At 40.3% G+C, this 26,136-nt stretch overlaps 1 protein-coding gene across 1 annotated transcript in view; it reads right to left on the bottom strand.

Moving 5' to 3' along the window:
- The window catches only part of LOC129376904 (voltage-dependent T-type calcium channel subunit alpha-1I-like), a 169,346-nt gene extending 143,633 nt beyond the window's left edge, over positions 1-25,713 (bottom strand). Inside the window, exon 1 of the mRNA XM_055056561.1 lies at positions 25,003-25,713. The gene's annotated coding sequence lies outside the window, so the exon portion shown is untranslated. The remainder of the gene's footprint in view (positions 1-25,002) is intronic.
- Positions 25,714-26,136: the final 423 nt, after the last annotated feature.

The raw sequence follows: 26,136 nt of genomic DNA, 5'->3' as shown, positions 1-26,136 counted from the left end.
TCACGTTGTCACGTCAGTCTCTGCTATTCAACAGGAGCCGGCAGACGACAGATGAAAGGTTTTTGAACTGAAATACGATCTGCAACATCCAGCTATATACACCGTTGTTTGACACTTGAGAAAGGGGGCACGGTGCATTTCCAGTAGCCGATGATCTACGCAGTTAAATGTCACCCAGTATTCTCACGGGCAGCGGCTGCGACACGTGAAAGGGCACCGACACCGTCCTGCTCACAGCTCCTCTCCCTAGAGCCGCGCTCAACATGTTGAGCTTCCCATTCTCTCGCCAATGAATTGTTGGCTTTTTAAACCTCGCGCTCCTCGTCCGTGACCTTTTACTGATAAACAGTTCATCAAAGCATCATCTGCTGTTTATGAACATTTTGAATACAAGCAGCAATGTCAAGAGATTAGGGTTTAAATGTCTCTGTTTCTCAGCAGTACTAAGATGTTGGCCTTTTAATTGATCATTATTCATTCTCTAATCCAGTTTTAGGCAGATCGACTGATAATCTCAGACAAATTAATTTAGTTGATAGCAATGTTGCTATCAGTTCATGGGTGTGTTACAGTTCAACAGTATGACTGTGGGTTAGCTGACCACATTGTCTCTGTGTTGCCCTGTGATGGACATGCAACCTTTCCAGGATGTACCCCGACGTTTGGCCAAAGACCATTGGCGATAGGAGACTACCTCATGACCCCTTAGCCGATCCTCCCCTCTGCAACCCTGACAGAATAAGTCTGCATAGTCAATAGCTGGATGAATGATTTTGATATTGTGGATATGAAAATGTACTTTAAATGGCTCTCAAAATAAGTAAGACATTCTTCAGATAAATAGAACAGCATTTTGTAATGATGGTTGTTAGAAAATGTACTGTTGCAGATGAATCCCAAACCCGAAACCAAAAAGATGCAAATGCAAAATGATCATAACTATGGCAGTTCAAAACGAGCAGCAACCTGAACGCCAGATTTACACTGCATGCGTCTCCGCTCCACTCCGCCACTATACACAGTTCGGCGGGGAATTGCAGACGTTCCTGATCACCCTAATAGACACTAAATGCGGTCCTGCTCTTCTCAGAAGTGCTTCTAACAAGGCAGGGGAAATGAGAGTTTGCTCTATAAAGTCAGTCATAAAAAGAATGAGTAGTGTCATCTAAAATACGGCTGCTCTCAATTCATCTGCCTTGACAAACGCTACTACAGAGACTTGAGCGAGAGAACTTGCCTCAAGGTGTTTCAGAATAAAATCAATGTTTAACTGGCCGCATATATGCATAAATATACACCCATTTTCATGAGTACAGCTAGGATTTTGAGCAAATGTAGTCATGCGTGCGTATTTACTGCGGAGTATGTTCCTTTGCAGGGCGCGGCGAAGCGGACACGCAGGAAGTGTGAACTGGGGGTTAGCAGATCATGGTGGTAGTGTGAATTCATAATGCTTCACCTTGTTTGGATGTACTCCTCTGACGAATCCAGTTATAATATTTATTACTTTCACAACATTCTCTATAACTGTCAAAATCTTGGTGCGAGTAAGAAAAGAAAATGTAGTCTTCCTGACTGAAATTCTACCTCTAAAACATTTATGTTTGTCTTGACGTCAATCTGAGAAAAAGAATTTGATACAAGATTAATAAGTGCACCTTATTTTATTGGCTCTCCTCTGAATGAGCGACCTTTGATATAGGTCAACGCCTCAGTAGCAGTTTTAATGTCTTTTTTAATTCCTCCGTTGTTCTGACCATTTGTCTGTCGTGAACAACCTGGTCGTTCAGGAGCTGCGTGAAGACGGTCGATATCACTTTCACCGCTTCAGTGAGAGGCGTGTGCAGCGCACACACCGTCTGACTCGGCTCATCACTTCACTAACCGGCTGACCTTTGCTGGGGCAGACACAGTTTCCGTGCACGTTTTACGCATTCTGCAACAATTCAGAGTCCAGCGAGGGACACGCGTCCTTACGATTAAATACTAATTCCAAAATGTTAAGCCGAAGCAGATAGCGTAAGAATATAGAGGTCAGTTCTGTTTCATCCAAAAATAAAACTCACTGTGAGTACAAATAAACAAAGACAGATTTTATGACCTGTGCATTCGGTGCAAATGCACCGAAACATGTTTTTCCCAGCTTTTACTTTTATCCTGGGGTCGTTTACCATTGTGGTTATTTGCAAAATATACAAGCTTAATTATGCCTGGGGTTCTTTTATCTTGCATAGTTTTTGTATTGTCAAAATGCCTTCTGGCATTGTTCAGGGATATTAAGACCGGACTACCGATAAAACAGTGCTGAACATGCCGACAACAAAAATACATAAATAAAATACATGGCTATGCAGCAGGTCTGGGGGAGGGAACAAACAGATGGAGATTACACACGCTGAACAACAAAATAATAATCACATAAAAGGAAAAAGGGTGGATTTGATAAACAAAGAGAAGAAAATACCTCACACAACTGATTACATTCCCAAAAGTATTTGCATAAGCCTCACCCTTCTTTAGACGTGGAACAAAAAAATGTCTGAGCATGAAACGCAAGCCAGTTAATGAGGTGCATTTGTTGTGTTGTGAAGTAATCAACTGACAAGGGCCACAAGAGCTTTTCTTTTATTATTATTATTTTAAATAAAGATTTTGGGGGTTTTTCTAAGGGGGGAAAAAAATCCCTTTTTTCCCTTTATTTCCATTTTATTTCCAAGTAAAATTGAAATCAATTTTATTTCAATTTGAAATAAAATTAAAGGAAACATAAGTATGAACAAAATCGTCAAAATCCATTCAGTAACTCGTAATTTCCAAATTGTGGAAGGCATTCGGACATTCGAGGAAAGATGTCCAGGAGGCCTTAGAGCAGGGAGTCAAACTCATGTTTTGCTTTGGGTGAAATCCAGATCATGAATCCTCTTAAAGGGCCGGTTGTGTCAGGATGTATTGATGGAACCTGTACACAAACTTTTTTTTTTTTTAAATCAATAAATTCTTCAAAGTAAATAATAATATCGAACATTTTTTCAGTTCCTCCAGGATTTCGTGATGCTTTTTGTGATTTTTTTTTTTTTGTGTTTTTTTGCTTGTGGCACCAATTAGGAGACATTTGCGATATTTGCGCTGATTTATGACGACAAATGCGACTTTTTGTTACTCGATGTTTAGATCAGACATCAATTAAGGTTCAGGTAGCTGATTAGTAAAGGTGGGAAAATTTTTGACCATTCTTGTGGAAAACCTGCAATTAACTACTGATTAAGTATTAGTGCAAAATAAATTCTACGTACGTAGAGCAAAAGGCAGAACAAACTTCGGACACCGATTTTGCGTGACTTGGGTAAAGTGGAGGTTGAACTTTTGACCTTTAAACTTCCATGAATATCTTCAAAACAAAAGCAGCAGAGCAAGCTCTGATTGACGCCAACGTTGTTTGATTTCATAAATCCGGGCGAGACGTTTTTGTGGCTGACCTCCAGAAACGTCTAGCAAAACTTTAACGATGACAGCAGCGCAAATGGAAAGTATCACTTCACAAACATTTGTCACAGATTTAGTTTGAACTGAAGGTGGCAAATGTCCTTCAAATCAAACAAATTGCAAGTTAGGACACTTGAAAAAAGATCTCAAGTCCCCCTACTAAAAACCAAGACCCCCACCTTTACTTGGCACTTCACAGGTGTTTTCCAAGTCCTGTAATATTAAAGACACGTCCAACACAACAATCCAATCATTTTCAGACTCTTTGGCATCTTGGGCAAATCTCATTTGGCTCGATTACCTTCAGTCCTCATACTCTCCGTGGGAATCCATGGTGACCAGATCCCATTTCTGAGCAAACTCTAAGTCCTGTTCCGGAGCCTTTCCATTCTCCTACATGTCTGCTTTTTCAGAGAAAAATCCTCTCAAAGACAACAAAGCTCTGAAGTTCCCCTTTAGCTTGACAACTTCCATCCTATCAGCATCAACCTTGCCTACGTTTTGTAAGTTAAACATAAAAAGTGTAATTAAAAGCATCTTATGCTCAAGCATTTTGTTTTCTACCAGTAATAAGCACAAGTCTGCATATTTGCCTGCTGTTTTCCCCTCAATAAAATATCCATATCCTGGAATGAAAACGGTTTGACGGTTCTGATGAGCCATTTGCAAGTTCTTGCACTAGATTAAACTGAATCATATTTGACATTCAAACGCCTCTGCTAGGGCTTGCTGCATCAGTATTTGTGGGAGTGGAACTACGCAAAAGCCATTGATTATTATGTGGGTGTGCATAAAATTTCATATTATGCTTCACATAAAACAAGACACTCTTTTTACCTCGTGACTGACAAACGGGAGTTTCTCTGCACTGCTGGGAAAATTCTCAAAGAAAGAAACACATATGAGGCCAATTTAACTTGTGACTCGCTGAACTATATTTATCTGGAACTTTACAGCAAATAGTCCAGAATTGTAACCCAACTGATATCGCTCTAAACCCATTCTCCTGTTCATTTTTGTTTCTTTTTGCTGCACCAATTTTAAATGTCAAAGATTAAACAAAATGAAAGAAAAAGTAAAAAAAAAAAAGTTTTGTTTGAAAGATTACTTTAATTCAAAACAGGTGCAAAAAGTCAAGTAGCAGCTGACAAGAATAGCACAAAGCTTCCAATGACAGACGGCTTCTTTTAAACGCTTCTGAAAATGTTAGGTACGAAACAGCCAAAAGTGCAAAATGGCAAAAGAGCGAAACGAGCGTCACCTGAGAATGATGCGAACGTCACCTGTTTGACTTTTTTCCTAATTAGATGAAAGCAGTCGATCAAAGCATGCAAAGAGGAACTTGTTGACATTTTGAGAGACACATTACAGGAACTCTACAACCATCTGGTGTTTTAAGAAAACATTTTTTGAAAGTGAACACAGTAATTTCCTATTTTATGGACCAGAGTTGCTCAGAATCCGTGGATTCAGATTCTGTTCAAACACTTAAAACTATTAAGCGTCCTATATGTTCATTCTCAAATGCTTTCCATCATGAGAAGCTACGCACCACTGATCAACAACAACAAAAAAACACAAAACAAACTCTGTCTACAAATGCAGAAAAACACGACTTTTTGGACAAGAAGTGAAACAAAAATGCATTTGCACTGTATGGCATTGTGTGGAGAAGAAACACAGGTTACGTGGTCTGACTGAACAGACTGAAGAAAGAGACAGTATGAATGCAAATTAGCACAATGACCAAAGCAGAGAAATACAAGAGAAGATGTGAATTCGAGTGGATGAGAGAAATGCTCCACAAGGACTCTGTGATTGATGTGAAGTTAAACTCGGTGAACTCGCAGAACCGAGAGACAAAACAAACAGTGACAATTCAAAGATTGATCTCACAAGCACATGTTCATGGAGACACACGAACTCATAAAAGCATTAAGCAAACTTTATGCCAGTCTTCACGGATCATGACTGGAAAGACAAAGTGTTCACACTGACGCACTGGATTTAGCCTGCTGAGAGATCACAGACCACAGGATTTATGAAACCAACTAAAGTCAGACGAACAATTCAACTAAATTCTCTTGACTGGATGGTTCAAATAAACCTTTAGGATCTATGATAATCGGATTAAGTTTGCTTGAAAAATTGAAATGCAAACGTCTCCAAATCGAGTCCCATTAACTTTACATTAAATATGGAGATTGTTTGGTCCTTCATCAATGCTTCAGTCGTAAATATGCATCTCCTTTTTGTTATCATCCATTTTTCTTATGACAAACTTAAGGATGCTCTCATTATTGTGATGACTCTAAAGACAATCTTTAAAGACACTTTTGCTGTGGCTGGTGGGTAAAGATCAATCTCGTCCACTAGGAAGGACGTTTGGACGTTGCCAACCTCTCATTTGGGACATTCAACAAGTTGAATTGTCTTGACGTGGTATCCCAGCCTGTGTGGTGTTTTCCATGGATAATGCAGCCTGTTGAATGTAGCCAATCAGAAAGCCAGGTGACAGAAATCCAAAATACAGAAAGCCCTTTGGATGGAGGAGATATTTTTTTGTGTGGTGTTAATCCTCAAACTGTCGCCATTGCTTCTTCTCCTTAGTCGACCATGTTTACTCTGAACGCACGAGATTTCCTGTCCGATACCCGAGTGTTTGTGGGTGAAATCTGTTTGTGTGTGTCGCATTGTATTTGTACACGCTGCCGGACCAAATCCCAGCGTTCAGCCGTGAGTCCATGTCTGTCTGTGAATGTCAGAGAGGTAGAGAAGGTCAAACTTCTCCATCTGGACTATGACATTTACCTCCATCCCTCAATCTCACTACGTTTTCTTGTTGACGGGTCATTTTACTCAACTGAGTTAAGGAGTCACCTGTCTTTGGTGTCCAACTGTCTGCCAGCAGGACGCCGTGGGACCACAATGAAAACTTTTGTCTGGGGATTTTTATTGGCTTTACTACACAGTGCTGCCGTTCTAAGATTTGTTGGGCAGCACCAGAACTCACATAGGATAATGTTCAAAGTTTGACAGGCTGACAATACCACAAGCTTTACTTGAAGGATATTCCAAGCATTTCTCATGATAAGGGGTGGAAGCGGAGGTTTTACGTAACTCACTTGTTTTCCCAGATATGTACAAGTTTGAACTGGATCCGCTTGATGAATTGTGAGGTGCCTTGATGTGATATCTGCAGCACTTTGGTCCAACATGAGTGAAGTGAACTGACTTGAATAGAGTTGAGCGTTGTGGCGTTTGAAGAATCATTAGAAGAAAAAAAAATAATAATAATGTGAAAACTACCTACCGAAATACTTCATTAAAATAATAGTTTTCACCCTTAGGTCAACTGATGGTTTGCTCAATGATCTATTAAAGAGTGATGGACCCTGTGGCGAAAGTAGACTTCTGCAGATGTAACCTTTTTCTTAAAAATAATGTCATAATGATAAGATTATGTGTTTTTAAAATTAAACCGCCCAGTAGCACCAAGGTCGAGGATTACTATGGTAAACACAAAATTACCGACATCAAACTGAAGATTTTTAATAGCAGATACAGCTTTGAAGTCTCATTATTGCTGGTTTAAGCAAATGAAGCCGAAACAGACATTCCCACTTTGCTCAAAAACTGCAAAGCTCTGCATGATGGGAATTTTATCAGCTGCACTCGTCCAATAGGGTCCACTGGGAATCTCCTCAATGTATGACTGCGCTGGGAGTGTGTGTGTGCGTGTGTGTGTGCTGAAAGCAACAGTTAAACTCCCAATTAAGATGTCCTGCCTGACCAAAAGCAGCGCTTCCCGCTCAGAAACCTCTTCGTTATTATTGCACTCACTGTGAAGCGTTGGGTTTGTGATTCACCGCAGAAGAGCGGGAAGCCTGGCACTGCGCTGCTTTTCGAGGTGAGATTTGCTGAGCCTCGACGCGTACCCACCCATTCAATAAATTGAACCGTTACTGAAAAGTTAATTGATTTCGGTGACTCGTTTCACTGAGTGAAACACATTATGTGGTTCAACTGCACATTATGCTGATATCTTCAGGCCTTTATTTGTGTTAATTATGATGATTTTTTTCAACTTACGGCTGATGAAAACATGACATTTATGACTACAGAATAAACAAAAACACATTTTTAATGCACAAACGTGGGCTTAATCAAAAAGTATGTTAAATACCTTTTTAAAGGTTGTCATTCTTAATCCAACCAACCAGCCTCTCTTAGTTTATTGAATAAGCTTGCACCATTAGAGACATATAACCATTAAACTGCTGCAGACATACCTACCCAACTTCTCTCAGGGGTGATTTTCTTTTGTCACAAGTTATTCCTGACACAGTGGTTTGGCGGTTAGCACTGTTAGCCTTCTGTATGGCAGCCGTAAATTGGAAAAACTGAAAAAGAAATGGTCTACAGCTACCCGTCAGTCTGTCGAGATATCTAACTATACGTCTTAGTATTTGTCTTGTTATACATCTCACCAGCTACCTGCCAAACTGTGTGTTATGCTTCATTTACCCAGATAAAAAAATCCAGATCTCATTAAGATAAAAGTCTTTGTTTAAAAAAATAAAAACAACAGATAGAAAAGCAGCAACAATCACTACAGCAATCCTCAGCTCATATTTGAGGACCAAAACTATCGCTTGCAAGCTTTGCTACTGTTTTCGGAAGTATTGTCAAGCCGTTTCCAGTTCCTGTAAACTCTGGTGCAGAAAAACTGGCTCACGATCTTGTTTCCTCCTATCTTGACCGGTGTGGAGGCCTTCTCGATGGAATCCCAGAAAAACATCTTCAGAAACTACAAAACCCGGCAGAACTCGGACACACGCCTCCTGCTTCCCGTCACTGCGAGAGCCGAATACAATATCAGCTCACTTCTCCGCAGCCGGCGCGACCATTGGTGGCCCTTCTGCTTTCTGAAAGAAATTCTAAACCCACAAACTTCAATATGTTCCCTCCACATCATATCATCAAACCTGAAAAAAATTAGATGTTTTTTTTTTCTCTGCCTTTTCTGTTGCAGTATGGAAACCTGACTTGGTTCACAATGTGCAGGTAAAAGTGTGACAGTGGCTTCGCAAACACAAAAGTAAAAATAAAAAGATAACGTGAGCCAACAGAGGTGGGTGGATGGGGGGAGAGAGGAACGGCATCTCAATTAGACGGCTCTGCAAGAACTGAGCAAAATTAGGACCGAAGGCGCTTTAACTCAAGCGCGCCAAACCTCACTCCCTCAGAAGACAGTGCACTTCTTTTGTTTTGATGCTCACATGTTTCCTTTCATTGCGCGTCCCTCTCATCTGTCTGTCTGGCTCTGCTTTAATTATCAGCTGCCTGCCACCGACATTGAGTAACCACTTCTGACAACCAGGTGTGGAATGACAGTGATGCACACAAATTTGCCGCACACACACACACACACACACACACACACACACACACGCACGCACACGCACGCACGCAGGGAGAAACAGAGAGGAGGAATAACACTTTAACAAGATGCATGAAATGATGAGCCTTCATAAACATAAACAAAGGGAGACACCAGCAGATATGAAATCAGGGCCGCCTCTCCTGCCTCTCCAAAACAGAACGGCAGGGAAGCGGCAAAACAATGGCGCAGACATTTTAGACTGTGGAAACGGATTTGCAATCAAGGATCAGTTGCAGGTGTGGAGAAATGGGAAAGAAGAACGAGGACGAAACAAAGAGGGGAATCTGGATAAACTGAAGGTGGATGGGGGCAAATTTCCGTTGAATTGAGTTGATTTGACGTCGGCTGTGTTGCCATGAAAAACCTGCACATCGTTGCAGAAATCGTGTGCTGTTTCGGTCCTTCAGAGAGGTTTACGGTCCAGAAGGGCTGCAGTCGTCCCACCAGCCTGCGGTCCTGCCGGTTCTTAAGTAGGTGAGAATTCAGGAGTTGGGAGTGTGACCGGGCTTCGGGTCGACGTTCGACAAAATGTTGAAATTTCAACGTTTCGGAAAAAAAAGAGTCAGAAATCTTCAACTTTTGAAACATTTTTAACATTTGAAATTTCTACATTTCTTCTCGAAAATGTCTGACATTAACCTCAACATTTCTTCATTTTTTTGGCAGGCATTTACTCTTTTTTTTTGTTTTTTTACTACATTGTTGTATTCCGGTTAATTTAGTCTTTTCATCATCTTCATAAGTTCATGTCATAACTCACTTTATCATTCCTTGCCAACGTGTGTCGTTCTTGCTCCATACTCTGCGCAGGCCGGCTCCTTAATTGGGACGTCTGTACAGGAACCCTACGACTATCCCCGTTATTTGTTCACGTTCCAGCTGGGATGGCAGCGCGAGGACAGAAAATGCTCCAATCTGATTAGCTGCAGATTGGAGCAGCTCTGATCACGTTAACCTTGTTAAGTTCTCCAGATGTAATAATAGGAGCCTCTGGAGATAACGTTTTTCTACCGGACGACAATAATGTGAAATTCCTTTAGAGGCCACTTAGTGCAGGCATGAAAGGTGAATGTGAAACATCAAAGTGCTGCTCTCTGTGTCGTCCTGGGGTTTTGGCTTCACATGAGCAACAGCTGCCTTTGGCAGAAAAGATTCAGTCGTAATAAATCGTCCTCCAAATATTTAACAATGTCTGAAATATGCGCTTTATGCAAACCAGCTTCAAAAGAAAATCCCATAAAAGTTGAACTGATTGCAAGTTTAGGAATTGGAGAGAGTGACAGCTGAAATTGAATCAAAAGTTGCTTCTAAAAATTAAAAAAACTAAAGGAGGGTTGTGCACATGTGCAAACAGGTTAACTGAGCTAATGTGTGGTTTTCACAGATTAGCTTATTTCTTAGTGGTTTTGTCCAGGATGTTTGTCGCGTTTAAGATGGAAAAATGAACATTTTTACAGACTTCCAAAAAGTGTTTAGAAATTTAGCATTACAAGATTCCACCAATAGTTCACTTAACATTCAACCATGACATCATGTCCTGCAGCTGCTAGTCTGTGGGAGCGTTTCCCTGACATGAGCGTTGACCTGACGAGGCCCTGTCCAACAGGAACCTCCAGATCCTCGTCTTTCATCCCGAAAGGATCAATTTTATTCGAAAGTTTCTGGTTTTGTTTACCTGCATTGATGTAATGCTGCTGGTTTCGTGAAGCAGTCTGACTGTACAGGAGGAAGGATGAGCACTTCAAAGTCTGAGCTAATGATTCTCAGAAACCTGGTTTGCTGAGTCTAAATTGAGAGCAGTAATTGGCAAAAGGGCGATGTGAGTCTACCAGTCGTGTTCATGGGTACCAGAGGAAACATATGGGCTCTACGTGTAGAACACGAATGCTTTCATGTGCATTCAACAGCAACTCTGTGTCTTGATAATGATCCACATTTACATGTCAGCGATTCTGTTGCGGAACAAGACCGGCGCCTCCGTGTTGCACTGCCTTCTCCCCGCGTTGCATCACAGGGGAGGCGTCAAACTTCAAAGATGATCTCTGGCATCTTTTTATTTTCATACGCCACAATGAAACCAGCGTTAGCAAAGAACGGGTTAGCATCTCTCCCGGGTCATTTCAGCGGCAGCTGCGGATGCCAACGTTGTCTAATGAAATTCTTTCATTTTATATCTATGTTTCAATGCAGCAAAGAGGAAACCCTTGTTGTGTCTTTAAAAATATATATATCATCAAAAAATGATAGAGTCAGGATTGAAGCTTTTTCTTCTTTTTTTTAAGAAAGCTGCTGACATCTTGTCTTATTGTTTCATTTTACAATTGTAGCCAAATAAATTCAAAATGTGTTCATCCATAGGCGTATGTCTGCATTATGGGAACCCTGTTTTTATGTGCATGACATTGTTAGCATGTGACTGTTGAAACATGGCAAAAAATATCTAACTTTTATGCATATTAATGAAGTATGAATTGATGCGCTCCCCCCAAACCCCACTTGTTCTACTTTCCCAAAAAAGCAATCCTCTGTAGAAATGGGGGGGGGGGGGAGTCTTCATTCCAAACTGTATTTTAAAATGGATAATGGTAAAAAAAAAAATAATAATAAGTTGGTATAATAATTGAATGACAGCAAACAAGTGGAACAGATTTAAAAGTCAGACGGAGACTGAGAAAAAATAGATGCTTCTGCGAGCCGCGGCGTGTGGCTAACAATCTCATTGCTTTGGTGTTTTCAATCAATTAGCTTGCAGGAGCCCTCAAGAGACTTACACACACGCGCGCACACACACCCACACCACCCCCCCTCATACACACACACACACATGCACGCACACACAGTTTAACAGTTCCAATCAATAAAGGTGATTAAGGATCAAATCAGAGACAAATATTCAATTTTATAAGTGATTACTCCTTTGGTTTTGGAGCATAAATGTCAGAGCTTTCCTTCTTTAATCACATTTGCATAAAAGTCATTTTTGATCCCAATTTCTGTGGAATATACTAATTTCCCTTCCTCCGCACCACCTGACCTGTTAGCAAACACAACACACACTGCTGGATTACCATTTGTGGGTTTTGCAAAAAAAAAAAAAAAAAAAAAAAGGTGAAGCACCTGCGATCTGAATATTTCTCAAGCAGGTGTTGAAAATAAAATGTAGATTTTATCTTGGTAAAGTTTTTTTTTTTGTGTGTCACCACCTGTTACAGCTCACTAATGATACAGACAATAATCTCTATGCCTCACTAATGATTGGGTAAGTATCTTGTGGCTGTAATTGTACAGAACCACGTGTTTATCAAACCTATTATATGTGGTAGTCAATGAACAATAACAAGGTAAAAACTGTAGCATAAAATCATCATAATATTAGCATATAACCTAAATTTTGGTATCTTAATTTTGGTTGTCTCTTACAGAAACAAACCAAAAATTCTTAATAGTCAGGGTTTATGATTATACACAAACTGAGACAGTGTATATTTCAGTATTGTTTTCATAAACAATAAAACGTCACTTCATTACTTTACTGTACTGACTGATGATTAACTTCTTAAAACCATGATACATTGTTAAAGAGAAAGTTTGAATTTAAAGTCATTCAACTGTGACTTTATCATGTCACAGTTAAATAAAGAAAGCAAAGAAGGCAGCTCTCTTGCTATCTCTATTGCTAGCTCCATCGCTAGCACCATTGTTATCTCTATTGCTAGCTCCATCGCTAGCACCATTGTTATCTCTATTGGTAGCTCTATTGCTAGCTCTGTTGCTAGCGGCATTGCTAGCTCCATTGCTAGCTTCTTTGCTTGTCAGTTTTACGTAAAAGCAACAAATTAATTGGCCCATCTGCAAGGCTAATTTATACAGTTAGGGCCAGAAATATTTGGACAGTGACACAAGTTTTGTTATTTTAGCTGTTGACAAAAATATGTTCAGAAATACAATTTATATATAATATGGGCTGAAAGTGCACACTCCCAGCTGCAATATGAGAGTTTCCACATCCAAATCGGAGAAAGGGTTTAGGAATCATAGCTCTGTAATGCAGAGCCTCCTCTTTTTCAAGGGACCAAAAGTAATTGGACAATGGACTCCAAAGGCTGCAAGTAACTCAAAAGGCCTTTCCCTCGTTAACCTGTAATCAAGTAAGTAGTTAAAAGGTCTGGGGTTGTTTCCAGGTGTGTGGTTTTGCATTTGGAAGTTGTTGCTGTGACCAGACAACATGCGGTCAAAGGAGCTCTCAATTGAGGTGAAGCAGAACATCCTGAGGCTGAAAAAAAGGAAAAAATCCATCAGAGAGATAGCAGACATGCTTGGAGTAGCAAAATCAACAGTCTGGTACATTCTGAGGAAAAAGGAATTGACTGGTGAGCTTGGGAACTCAAAAAGGCCTGGGCGTCCACGGAAGACAACAGTGGTGGATGATCGCCGCATACTTCCTTTGGTGAAGAAGAACCCGTTCACAACATCAACTGAGGTCCAGAACACTCTCAGAGAAGTAGGTGTATCTGTCTCTAAGTCAACAGTAAAGAGAAGACTCCATGAAAGCAAATACAAAGGGTTCACATGTAGATGCAAACCATTCATCAATTCCAAAAATAGACAGGCCAGAGTTAAATTTGCCCAAAAACACCTCAAGAAGCCAGCCCAGTTCTGGAAAAGTATTCTATGGACAGATGAGACAAAGATCAACCTGTACCAGAATGATGGGAAGAAAAAAGTTTGGAGAAGAAAGGGAACGGCACACGATCCAAGGCACACCACATCCTCTGTAAAACATGGTGGAGGCAACGTGATGGCATGGGCATGCATGGCTTTCAATGGCACTGGGTCACTTGTGTTTATTGATGACATAACAGCAGACAAGAGTAGCCGGATGAATTCTGAAGTGTACCGGGATATACTGTCAGCCCAGATTCAGCCAAATGCTGCAACGTTGATCGGACGGCGCTTCACAGTACAGATGGATAATGACCCCAAGCATACAGCCAAAGCTACCCAGGAGTTCATGAGAGCAAAAAAGTGGAATATTCTGCAATGGCCAAGTCAATCACCAGATCTTAACCCAATTGAGCATGCATTTCACTTGCTCAAATCCAGACTTCAGACGGAAAGACCACTAACAAGCAAGACCTGAAGGCTGCGGCTGTAAAGGCCTGGCAAAGCATTAAGAAGGAGGAAACCCAGCGTTTGGTGATGTCCATGGGTTCCAGACTTAAGGCAGTGATTGCCTCCAAAGGATTCGCAACAAAATATTGAGAAAAAACTTTTTTGTTTGGGTTATGTTTATATGTCCAATTACTTTTGAGCTCCTAAAATGTGGAGTGTTTGTAAACAAATGTGTACAATTCCTACATTTTCTATCACATATTTTTGTTCAACCCTTTAAATTAAACGTTACAATCTGCACTTGAATTCTGTTGTAGAGGTTTCATTTCAAATCCAATGCAGTGGCATGCAGAGCCCAACTCACAAATATTGTGTTACTGTCCAAATATTTCTGGCCCTAGCTGTATTTTTAAAAATCCTCAGTATTTCTACTGTAGACTTTTTGACTTCATTGTTTGGTTATGCCTATATAATCATGATTTTCCAGCTTTACCATTAATAAGTACAGTAGTATAACCTCTACAATACGTTCCACCCCAATTTTAATTAATCTGACACATTTTTGCACTTGTACTTACTGTAATTAGCACATAATAATAAATCTCCCAATTTGGAGTTTTTATTGTATTACCAACTTCAATTTATTTCTTTTATTTATTTATTTGCATATTTACTTCTGTTAAAACTAATACAAACACATATGAACAGACAACAAAACTTTACTGACTTTGATAATTGGATGGCACTCACATTAAAACCCTATTGCCATCATCTTACTGAACAGAACATGGTCTTTTTTTTCTTTTTAATAATGTTCTTTATCTATTTCTGCCATTGCAGAGATTCTCTTCAAGTACTTTAAATCACATCTGCTTATGAAGTGCGTCACAGGCATAAAAATAAGTTGGATAGTTTTTTTTAATTAGCATTGTTTGTTCAGGCAGGATCTGTTTAAATAATAGTGAAGGCTTTTGATATAGCTCACATTTAATACTGAAAATAGCTTTGCATGCGGAAGAATGCCTGCATCTCAGTATATATAAATATCTGTGTGTGTGTGTGTGTGTGTGTGTGTGTGTGTGTGTGTGTGTGTGTGTGTGTGTGTGTGTGTGTGTGTGTGTGTGTGTGTGTGTGTGTGTGTGTGTACCACGTCTCCAGAGGCCAATAATAATCTGTGGTCAGGGTCAGGGGCCCTGAGTTATGAGAACATATTGATTCCAGTGAGTCTGGCAATGATTGAGGGCTGTTTGTGACCAGAGTCGCTCGTCGTGCTCGGCGTTCTCCATTGTGCACCAGAAAGCCCCGACAATTTGTCATCCAGAATTGATGCCGAACATATTCTCCCCTTAGGTTTGTTGACTGCAGCGGCACAGGTTTTTACTGGGCCACCAAGCTGACCCATAAAACCAGCATCATGGCCTCACCTCATGAGCAGACTGCGCGTGAGCGTGTGTGTCATCAAGGTCTCTAAAATTGGTTATCACGCTTGTGGTGAGTTATAAGTTCCTTCAATTTATTGCTTCCAAGCCATCAGATGATGTGATTGACTCATGAATCACCCTTTATGCTTGATCTAAAAAGCAACAACTAAACTGAGACTGAAGCCGATGTGGAAGTCGCTTAAGTGCGACATCAGGGAAAATAGCCCCGGGTGCCCATAAAGAAATAAAGGAAACCGTTTCCACCTCAGCCTTGTGTCTAAATATGATTCCAGTGCAGGTTTATTACTTACTGAAAGATTGAGTAAATGTGAATTATATATTTAAAAATCTGAAACCTGGGAAGCTATGTTCACTGTGTATTTTACTTCTATATTTCAAGAAGCAATGTCAACAAGATTTTTTTCCAAAATTGTGAACAGCTGACAACTAGAGCATAGAAGCCAGAATAGAGAGGAATTACAACTATTGTTTGTTTGTTTTTTCTATCTCAAGTCCTGGTGACGTTCTCAAAGTGTGGTCTAAGGAAATTATTTCACTGGAAGGCAAATCCCCTCTACTGTTGCCCCATGATAACAAACACAAGTCCACACCCCAACAAATCCAACTAAATATGAAGGATTGTGAATCAGAAATGGTGACCTGCAGTCCACAACAAAGTGCTCCTTTCATCCAGCACCAAATTATTAAATGGGTAGTTTTTTTGTTTTCCAGGCACAAAGTGCCATTTAATAGAATAATCAAGTGTTAATTTAAGTTGTTGTAAAAAAAAATTATACAAATATCAAATATGATTTGAACGAAATCTTCCTTCTTGATTTAACACCATGAAATTGGGGCTATGTGTCTTTAAGAAACTTCTGCTCTCTCTGAAACTCCACCTTCAGGAAATCATCGCAACGTGGCTCGTCTGTAGTCAGTTCCACCAGGTGTTTGCTAATTGCTGTTGGCTAGTCTGAAGGAGCTGAGTGGGAGACGGCTGCTCTGAGAGGCAGAAGCTCTGAAGCTTGGAAAATGCAGCTGTCCGGACAGAAATGCTACCCTTTGCATTTAATATGATTGCAGAATTTCAACACGAAAGCATCAATTTTAATGTTCTTACATGCTAGGTTTTAGTCTTCCCATTACATTGCAAATGAGGTGAATCCAATAAAATCAGAAAAATAAATGAGAAAAAAACCTAAAGTTCAGCTGACACCCCCTCATTTGCCAACGCCCGGCTTTTTCTCAGCACATTTGACATCTTTATCATAGATTTAACCCTGCAGAACGCCGCAACCAAATGCGACATAATTTCACCTTCGACCTTTCAACCGCGCCACACTTTTCCGTTTCTGAGGCACTCCCTTCAAAATGTGTTAATATTTCTCATCGAACCCGTAACAAGTTAATATTGATTTTATTTTTTTTTTTCTGAGCGACTGACAGTTGCTTTGAAAGACTCTGATGAACAAGTGGTGATTAACCATGAAACTGAGGTATGTCTGTGGGTGCTACTGGCACATCTGACGAGTTGTGGGAGTAAATGACAAGCTGTTTGGATGAGGCTGCCCAAATGGTCGATTCACCGTTGAAGCAGTTGCAGTGTTTTGACTCTCATTTTGAGGCGATTCCAGTCGATCAATAGGCAAGAAGATATTCTCTTTTCTTTCATTGGACTCTGTTGTTGTTGCGGCAATAATTGTGTTGCTTTAGATAATCACAAGTAGAAACTCTCAAGGAGTTTTTATTTCCAATCGCTTTGTAATAGGACAAATGTTGATGCACAGATGTTTCTGGATTTTTTTTTACACCGATCAGTAAATAACTAAAAGATACGTTTTATTTTTTATGGGCATCATGGGAAAAATTGGTCAAAAATGACCTCACTAAATAGAAAAAATATTTTAAAGTGTGTTTGCCCGCTAAGCCGTGCGCTATAATTTTAGGTGTTCTTGATGCAAAATGCCGTCTCAGTTTTATGCCAGACGTAACCAATCACATGTATTCCAAAAAAAAAAAAAAAAAACACTTTTATCTCATCATTTCACAATATTTTTGGAAGAAAGTTTTATGAACTTCTTGTCAGTTGTGAGATTTTTTTTAAATCCTTTTTTTTCTGCTGTGGTTTTCACTTTAGAAGTCACACTGACCTGAACTACGGCAGCTGCAACCTGCAGACCCGTCTCAGGGCTGTGACTGGATTAAAACATTTTAATCAAGTTAGTAGCAGAGTTTAAAGTTAATTTTTGTTTTAATCAAAAACTTCATAATAAAATAAGCAGCACTTTTGATCCAAAACCCCTTTATGCCACTTAATTACTGAGCAACAAACAAATGTATAGGGAGCTTGTAGAACTCCAAACTCTCAGAACGTGGCGGCCTCATAAATTCTCAAGCTTTTACAAATTCCTCCAGGTGAGAAAGGCCAAAAAATAAGTAAAAACATTTAAAAAAATGTATTAAATGAAAAAAAAAGTAGCTGCCACTTAAACTGAAGGTGCATCTGTCACAGAAACTGCTAACTTATTTAACAAAGCAGCTCTTTTACGGAGAGAAAACCGGGGCTGCGAGTCAAAAGACACTGATGGGAACAGATGGAGGATTCACACAAACACACGCATACGCATACGCACGCGCCACACACAAAAAGAAAGACACAAAGTATAACTCACTGGCTCAAAAACGGGAATTAATGAAGTAAATCATCACTTCCGTGACAGACACCTTGACAAATCTGTCAAGGTTCTCCCAGAGAGCATGTTCATCCCAGGACCCTCAATCAGAGGCAAAATGACACACCGCCCTTCGCAATATAAAAAGTAATGTGATTCTCTTTTATCTTTACAGCCAGATCTTCCCAGATGTACTTCTAGAAACAGCCAGAGGGTTTCTTCAACTCGCAGCGAACTGTCACTGCCACCCAGCTCTCCCCAGTCACCAGGCCGGAAAAATGCGGCAAGGTACCTTTACGTATAATTTAAGACGCGGGAGGTTAACGCGGCTCCCTGATCCCACTTCACGGCTTATTGCCCAGAGCGCACGCTCTGAAAGAAACGTTGCTGTTTCATGACCGCCATGATGGGGCTAAGCGCCAAGCTTGACCTCGCCAAATCTAAACATCGTAAAATCTTTATGTGCGTGTCGGTGGCCCAGAGAGTCCAAGCAAATTTCCTTCGCCCGTACTACCTCACAGAGCTCCAGGCGTTGAGATGGAGGGACATCAAATATGTTCTGACAAACTGCAGCGGGAGCATGAACGGCCTCCATGATAAGCGGGCTAGAGCTGTTCTAAAGACAGTGGCCTCTTGAGAGAATATTTAATGTACATCTACAGCGAGGTAAGGTAAATCTGTGCAATGTCCTGGAATGATAACGTGTTGGTGCAATTTGCAATCACAAATCTGCTGATGAATTCAAATGTGTGTCCTTTCACTTTATTTTTATTCCAGTATTTCTTTGTTTATGTGGGAAAAAAAACTTAAGAGAAACAGCCTGACTTTAACTCAGTTCGGCAAAGAAGTCTTGAAAGTTTTGTGAAGCAAAACCCTTTACAGAGCGTAGAGGAAAGGTGTGAGTGTTACCACAGTAAGGAGTGCATCGTTTATTGTTGTCGTAATAAACTGCTATTAATGTGTCACCCAATTATCTCTTAGATTATTAAAATGGTTATTTTTTGAGCAGTTTCTCCACTATTTGCATCAATAAGTTTGAAAATATAGTTCAGTTGCAACTCTTATGTGCAGTTCGGTGATAGAAATCATACTTTGTTATGCGATTAGTGTCCTAAAGAAGCATATTTAAAATGTTTGTTTTTCAAGAGAGTTATCTGGGTTTGTGGGCCTGTGATTGCTGTGTCATGCAGTCAGTCAAGCAAAACACAGCTTTTATTGTTACTTTTATCATTATCACAATAGTACCACCAAATATCATCACAGGAAGCTGGAGTCCATGATTTGAGATGGGTTGCTCAGGTTAAGACACTGTTGAACTTTAAGCAACTCCAGAAGAGTCTTACCTGGGATGACGAGGAAACGGGTCAAGGGAAATAGACCCATCTATTGTTAACCAATGCGTGAGTGTGGGATACAAGTGCTGCTGGGTAGAAATGCTGGGGCGGAGCGATTGACAGAGCGGACTGCTTCTATCAGAATTCTATCATTGGAGATTTTAGATGCAGGTTGATATAATCCGATATTTTTGGGCTGATATCGAACTGATTTCTGATACCAACATTGGATCGGAACAATCCTAGCACCTACCCACATTCCCAAAAACACCAACAATTGATGTAATGACAACAGTATCACTGTTTTTGGTTGGCCAACAAACTACACTCACCTGACCACCATAGAGAATCTAAAGGGGATGATAAAGAAGAATATGAAAAACACCAGATTCAGCGGCGCAGACAACCTGAAGGTTCCTTCTAAAGCAACAGGGGGTTTGTCAGGCTGATCACCTCCATGACACAGTGATGCAGTAATTCAGACTGATGCATTGAGTTTGAATACTGTACAGTACATGGGCATAGTTTTAATTAGGCCAACATTTCTCTATTAAAAAAAAATCTTTGCTTTGTTTTTGTTCTAATTGGTTTTAAACATGCAGCATTATGTATTTTCCAAGAACACAGTGCCATTTTACAGCAGAATCAAGTAACTGTGTTATGTTCAGTTGTTATAAAAATGGTTTATATATCTAATATGATTTAACAGAAATTTGACTGCGATCTTTAACACCTTGAAATTTGGCCACTGTCCCTTTAAGATGCTCTTGCTATCTCTGACGCTCTGCCTTCAGGAAGTCATCACAACGTGGCTCCTCTATTAACCCTTTAACAACATTTTTACCAGCGTTCAACCAAGAAGTAGCTCAGTAGATATGCAGTTCCATCAGGTGTTTGCTAATTGCTGCTAGCTAGTCTGAAGGAGCTGAGTGAGAAAGTCGCAGGAGACGACTGCTCTGTAATTCAAAAGCTCAGAAGCTCAAAGAGGAGGAGAGGTGCCTCAAAGGCAGAGCTAGGTCCAGCCAGGCGTGTTGCACAGCTAAGTGGTTGCCATGGAGATTTAAGGATATTTTTTCAAACATGCATGAAAGAATCAAGGCTACAGTCCAGGTGTGGCTTTAATGAAGGGCTAAAATGATCACATGACACAAACCTATAAAAAGTCAGTTTTGCATAATGCGCCAAGTACCTTAAAGCAATATTTTCTCAGAAACCGAATGTTGGATTTTTATTACATCGAAGCCACAATCATCAAAACTTAGAGACATAAACACTTATGCTACATTTTTAGCATGCAATGATTCTAGACAATATCTGCCAGTTTATTACAAGGCAACCCAGAGACCCACAGGGACAAACAACAATGAACTCCTCTGAGTCGGTTTACAGGAGCCAATTAAATCTACATTTTTGCACTACTGGGGCGAAGCTGCAGAAGCTGGAAGGAATCCATGCATTCAAAAGAAAAAAAAAACAAACTCCATGTAGCAGGAGTCAGAATCCAGGACTGTCGTGCTGCAGCACCATGTCCATCTAAATCGATATAGAATATTAACAACTGTCAAGGCCACATGTATCACTGTATTTTTATTACATCTGAAAAAAAAGAAACTTAAAACGAAGACTGGAAGATGGACTTCCTTCAAGAAAAGGATGAGATGGACACCAGCGTTCGCTCTCTGAATGCGATTATCTTATGGCCAGAGGCTTGAGACCCCGACCATTCTCTGGAGGCCACCTTGGCGAAGTTCATTCTGCAGAGAATTGGATTCTTCTCCAACGAAATGAGTGTACCCGTGTGTGTTGGGGTGTGAGGAGACCTGACCTTGAAGAATTGTTTGTTCCTATTCTAACAGTTTCTCTATTGCTTTCCCAAATGCTCATTCTCCTGGAGCAAAGCGATATCATAGCCTGTTATCATCTGTGTGTTGCTGCATGTGGACTGTACTGCTGCAGGATGGTGTCAAAGTAAGCATGTGAGGGAGTAAGAGCGCTAAGTGAAAATAAAAAGCTATTAGCAAAGCTTTCTTTGCAGGAAGCTATGCTAATTAGCTTACTGAAAATTGCATGCCCTCTAAACAATCATCCCATACTGCAGTGCTGAGACAAATTGTTTATCAGCAGTAAAATGTCTTACACATTTCTCTTGCTCTGACTTTGCTCAGTATTTGGAGGCGTGGCCAAAATGGACTGAACATCTTTGTTTACTTCCTCCACTGTTGTTGTCAAACTACAACCAAAGTGCAACAGCAATTCTAAAACAGAGCAGAAAATCAACGTTGTTCGCTGATTGGCCAAGAAAAAAATTCCTCCTGAGAAATCAAGCTGCATGGGAGAAATCCCAGATGGAGAACTGAAGGGAGATGAGAATCGACTGGGATTGCAGTGGAAAGCAATAGACATTCTGGTTTAGCAATGTCACGAGTTTGGTTACATAAGACATTAGTTACATAACTTGTTTTAAATTGGAGTCAATCAATGTGAAAATTTGGGCCGATATCAATATCTAATATTAATACTGCTATTATATTTGATAACTAATATTTACCAATATATATATGTATTTCCCTACACTTTCAACACATTGTAACACAATGTTTTGTTAGTGTTTTTCTGCTTTAGTTGAGCACTCCAATAATCCTCTGCTACAAAACTTGTTGAGTCTTATAATCACATGATTTCACAAATTCCACATGGCCGACCGATTAACCCTCAATTCCTGAAATACAAGCAGCAACAAAATGAAAATATACATCTCTTGATAACATCAGCGTAGCTTTCCTTATCGGATGAATAGCGATACGTTAAATTACCAACATCGGCTGATATTGATATCCTAATATATGGTGCATTCTTAGAGTCAGGAGAGAGGAAAGGATGTTTTCCTGCATCCGTAGCTCATAATGAGCATCCAGATAAAAACAAATCTACAGCCAGGATTACAATCTTCCAACGGCAAAATAATCCCCACGAGAACCAAATACAATTATAGGTGTTTCGATTTTGTGTTGCTATACATTGACAGTCTGAACTGCTTGCCCCATCAGTCAAGACGCTGCTGATTTCCTGTACAATGAAATCAGCAGTCTGGTTTCATTGTACTGGATGATTGTGGTAATTATCTCGACACCCAGAGAAGTGCTTTCAGCAAAAGTGCAATCAGAGTAACCTCATCCAGTGAGGTGCGATCTGGTTTGAAATGATCCCAGACATAAACTCAAAGAAAAAAAACAAACCTGCCTGGTGTTTGCACACTGGTTTTGCTCAGTGGCATTCTCAATCGCAGTTCAGAGATTCATCTCGTGAACTGTGGCAGTATTCCTGTTTATGTCAAGATTTGGACATATTGGACAAAACCGGGGGTTTTAGTTACCGGACAGTGATGCTCAGTGTCATGCAAGCTCAGTGAATAATCACAAAATACCGTTTCACACCCAGCCTTTTCTTCACTGTAGAAACAAAACAAAAAGGAGAAAAAAATGGAAAGCAACTGGGAACTGACTTAGCCTATCTGTTTTATGAAGCAGAAAATATTTTACCTCCTTTTCTCCATAATAAAGAATTGGCACAACACAGAGAGAGCATATGTTGAAATATTTTAGGAAAAATAAACTATGACAAAATCATTAGGCTTTCCAGCAAATAGCTATTCAGCTTTGTCTAAACTGTAACTAAAATGCAAATAAAATACATGCTGAAATAAGATAGCAAATTTCTTTAAGTTTTTAAGTTTTTAAAGCCCTGGTATTATGTATTTTCTAGCAGGATGTTGTCATTTTATAGCAGAATCACGTAGCTACGTTGCCTTCAGTTGTGCTGTGCATATGACATATAACTTTTAAAAAAAACTTGACTTCTTAAATTAACGCCTTCAAATTGGACCGCTGTCTCTTTGAGAAACACCTGGTCTTTCTTCGGGAGGTCATTACAACATGGCTCCTCCTTTTTTTTTTTTTTTTTCCAGCGTTACACGGAGAAGCAGCTCGTATAGTGAGCTCAGATGTCCAGTTCCACCAGCTGCTTGCAAATTGCTGCTGGCTAGTCTGAAGGAGCCTGGTGGGGAGTAGTAGAGGAGCGCTGCTCTGTGAGGCTTAAGCTTAGAAACTGCAGCTCTGAGGAGGAGCTTTGTTGTTGAAGGCGGAGCCAGGCGATTTGCACAAGTGAATGGTTGCCTTGGGAGATTAAATGACTTCTCAAACATGCATGAAAGAATTAAAGCAACAGTCCAGAAATGTTTTGGATGAGAGACTGATATCATGATGTAAAGCTCAGAAAAGTCAATTTGACATATTGTCAGGTGCTCGATACGCCATCTTTCTTGCAAACAGAGGTTGAAGGCCCTCAAAGTTGACTTGAATATGACATCACTTGTCACAAAGAAAAGATGGCAGTTCCTTCCATCCTAAACAGCCTCTAAAAGTGCCTGAGAAGTGAAGGACAGAAGAGACGTCTTTCATCCCCAGAACCAGAACCAAACATTAAGAAGCAGCATTTAACTTCTATACACCACAAATCTGGAAAAAAATAAAAACACCCAGAAAACCAGAGATTAGCTGAAACACTGAGTTCCTTTAAACCAAGGCTAAAAACCCACCTGCATTTGAACCACGATAAATGGAACATTGACTAACATATTCAATGCACATTGAACCTAAATTTATATCCTGATATAGAAACGCCGTGTAGATAAGGAATCTTATGTCTAACCTTTCATAAACCTGAGATTTTCTTTGCTAATAACAGAACACATGATTTCAGCCGAAAGAGCGCCCCCTTTTGCCTGGATGCGAAACTTTTTTCCTTTTTTTTTTTTTTTGCCATAAGTTAACCCAGACTGGTCTGCACAACCAGTTGACAACTGTTTTGCGTCACATAGGAACAATAAACGAATTGAATATATTCGTATGGTTAAACGATGCTCGTTTCTCAAACAATTCAAACATCAAACCGTCTGAACCGGAACATCGGCGACGACAAAAACCGCAAACTGCGCTTGTCGGACCACATTCCGGTGTATTTTAAAAAATCGATGCTGAAGCAGAGACAGTTCGCATTTCCATTCGACTTGCGGCTCTGAACGTGAACGCCACGCACTGCATGTACTTCATACTCAAAGAATGAGGGACAAACACGGGTCTATTAATTAGATCCATTGGTTATTATTATTATTCAATTTGAGTTTTAATGTCCAAACTCAAATTCAATATCTGTAATGAAGCAGTTCATAAAATTATAAATAAATAAATAAATAAATAAATAAATAAATAAATAAATAAATAAATAAATAAATAAATAAATAAATGTCACGCTGATGTTAAAAAGTGATGTAATGTCCCAAAAATTTACAAGGCCTCTGAGACACAGGCAACAGACTCATATGAATCGGAAGTGTTTATTGTTATTATTATATCATTATTGCTATTAATATCGACGGGATTTGATTTCAGTTGTGTTTTAAAAGCTAAACTCTTGTTCCATTGCGATCTGAATTCAAGCAACAGGAAACGACAGACGGACGCGTTGCTTTCTCTTACCTGTTCAGACATCAAACTGGACGTCTGAGTTGTGCAGGAGAAAAAAAATAGTTTAAAAAAAAGCAAAAAAAAAAACGCCCTGGCAATCCTCAAACGTGAGCGCCACTTTCCAAATTCTTCACTGTAACTCCAGAGCCCGAACACTGCGTCTCCCCCATGAGCAGGCTCGATATTCCAACCGCCTTGCTTTCAAAAACAAAAGCGAAAAATGAACACAATCACAACCGAAGTCGTCCTCGGGGTTCAAAAAGTCCCCGATATTGATTTCCTTCTCGTTTTAAGTCATTCGGTGGTGAAATTTGTTGCGTAACCGTGAAAGAAGGAAGGGGCAAATCACTGGACCCCGACGCGCCTTGAAGCCATGAACGTCGGTCCCCGCGTTCCCTCCTTCCCTTCCCCATCCGCCCTCAGTTCACCGCTATCGCCGCGAACTTAAGTGATGAGACCGAAGGAGAGAGGCGCATCCAAGTTGAACACGAGGCAGCTCCATCCGCGGCCAGCGCAGGGCTGACGCGCTGCGCCCCCAGAGATAGAGGAGCTCAAACACGCGTCTTGAGGCGGCAGATCGGCGCAAATACAGTAAAAAAAAAGGAGGGGGAAAAAAAGAGGGGAAATAACACAAATCAAAATGCCAGAAAAAGGCTCCTCATCGCGAGCCTCTTGGCGTTCGCTCCATCACCAACTTCAATCCAAAACGCTCCTCGCGCTCCGCGTCGCGAGCGGAACGCGGCTCTCTCGCCCGTCACTTGGTTCGTGCATCTCTGCGGGACTCGCCTCTCTCTGCAAAAGTCGGTGGATTCCTCAGTGGACGCTCCAACAACAAAAATAACATTTAGAAAAAAATAATAATAAATGAAAACGGAGAGAAGGGAACTACATTTCCATCTAAACCCAGAGCAGAACGCAGCTTTTTTTTTTTTTTTACACGGGTCTCTCACCCGCCTGTTGCGACAATTATTATTATTATTATTATTATTATTATTATTATTATTATTATTATTATTATATTTGTTTATTTATTCACTGTGGGATCGCGGCGCACGTTTCGGAGCGCAGCGGTACAAAGCAGCGACGCGCTCTGTGGGTGATTTCATCCCGTCTGAACCGTTTCACCGCACTCTCCTTGTCGGGGTA

The sequence above is a fragment of the Poeciliopsis prolifica genome, unplaced genomic scaffold (genome assembly GCF_027474105.1).
Source record: "Poeciliopsis prolifica strain line A6 unplaced genomic scaffold, Auburn_PproV2 SCAFFOLD045, whole genome shotgun sequence".
Taxonomy (NCBI): Eukaryota; Metazoa; Chordata; class Actinopteri; order Cyprinodontiformes; family Poeciliidae; genus Poeciliopsis; species Poeciliopsis prolifica.
Note: the sequence above shows the minus strand (reverse complement) of the source record. Positions and strands in the feature narration are given on the sequence as shown.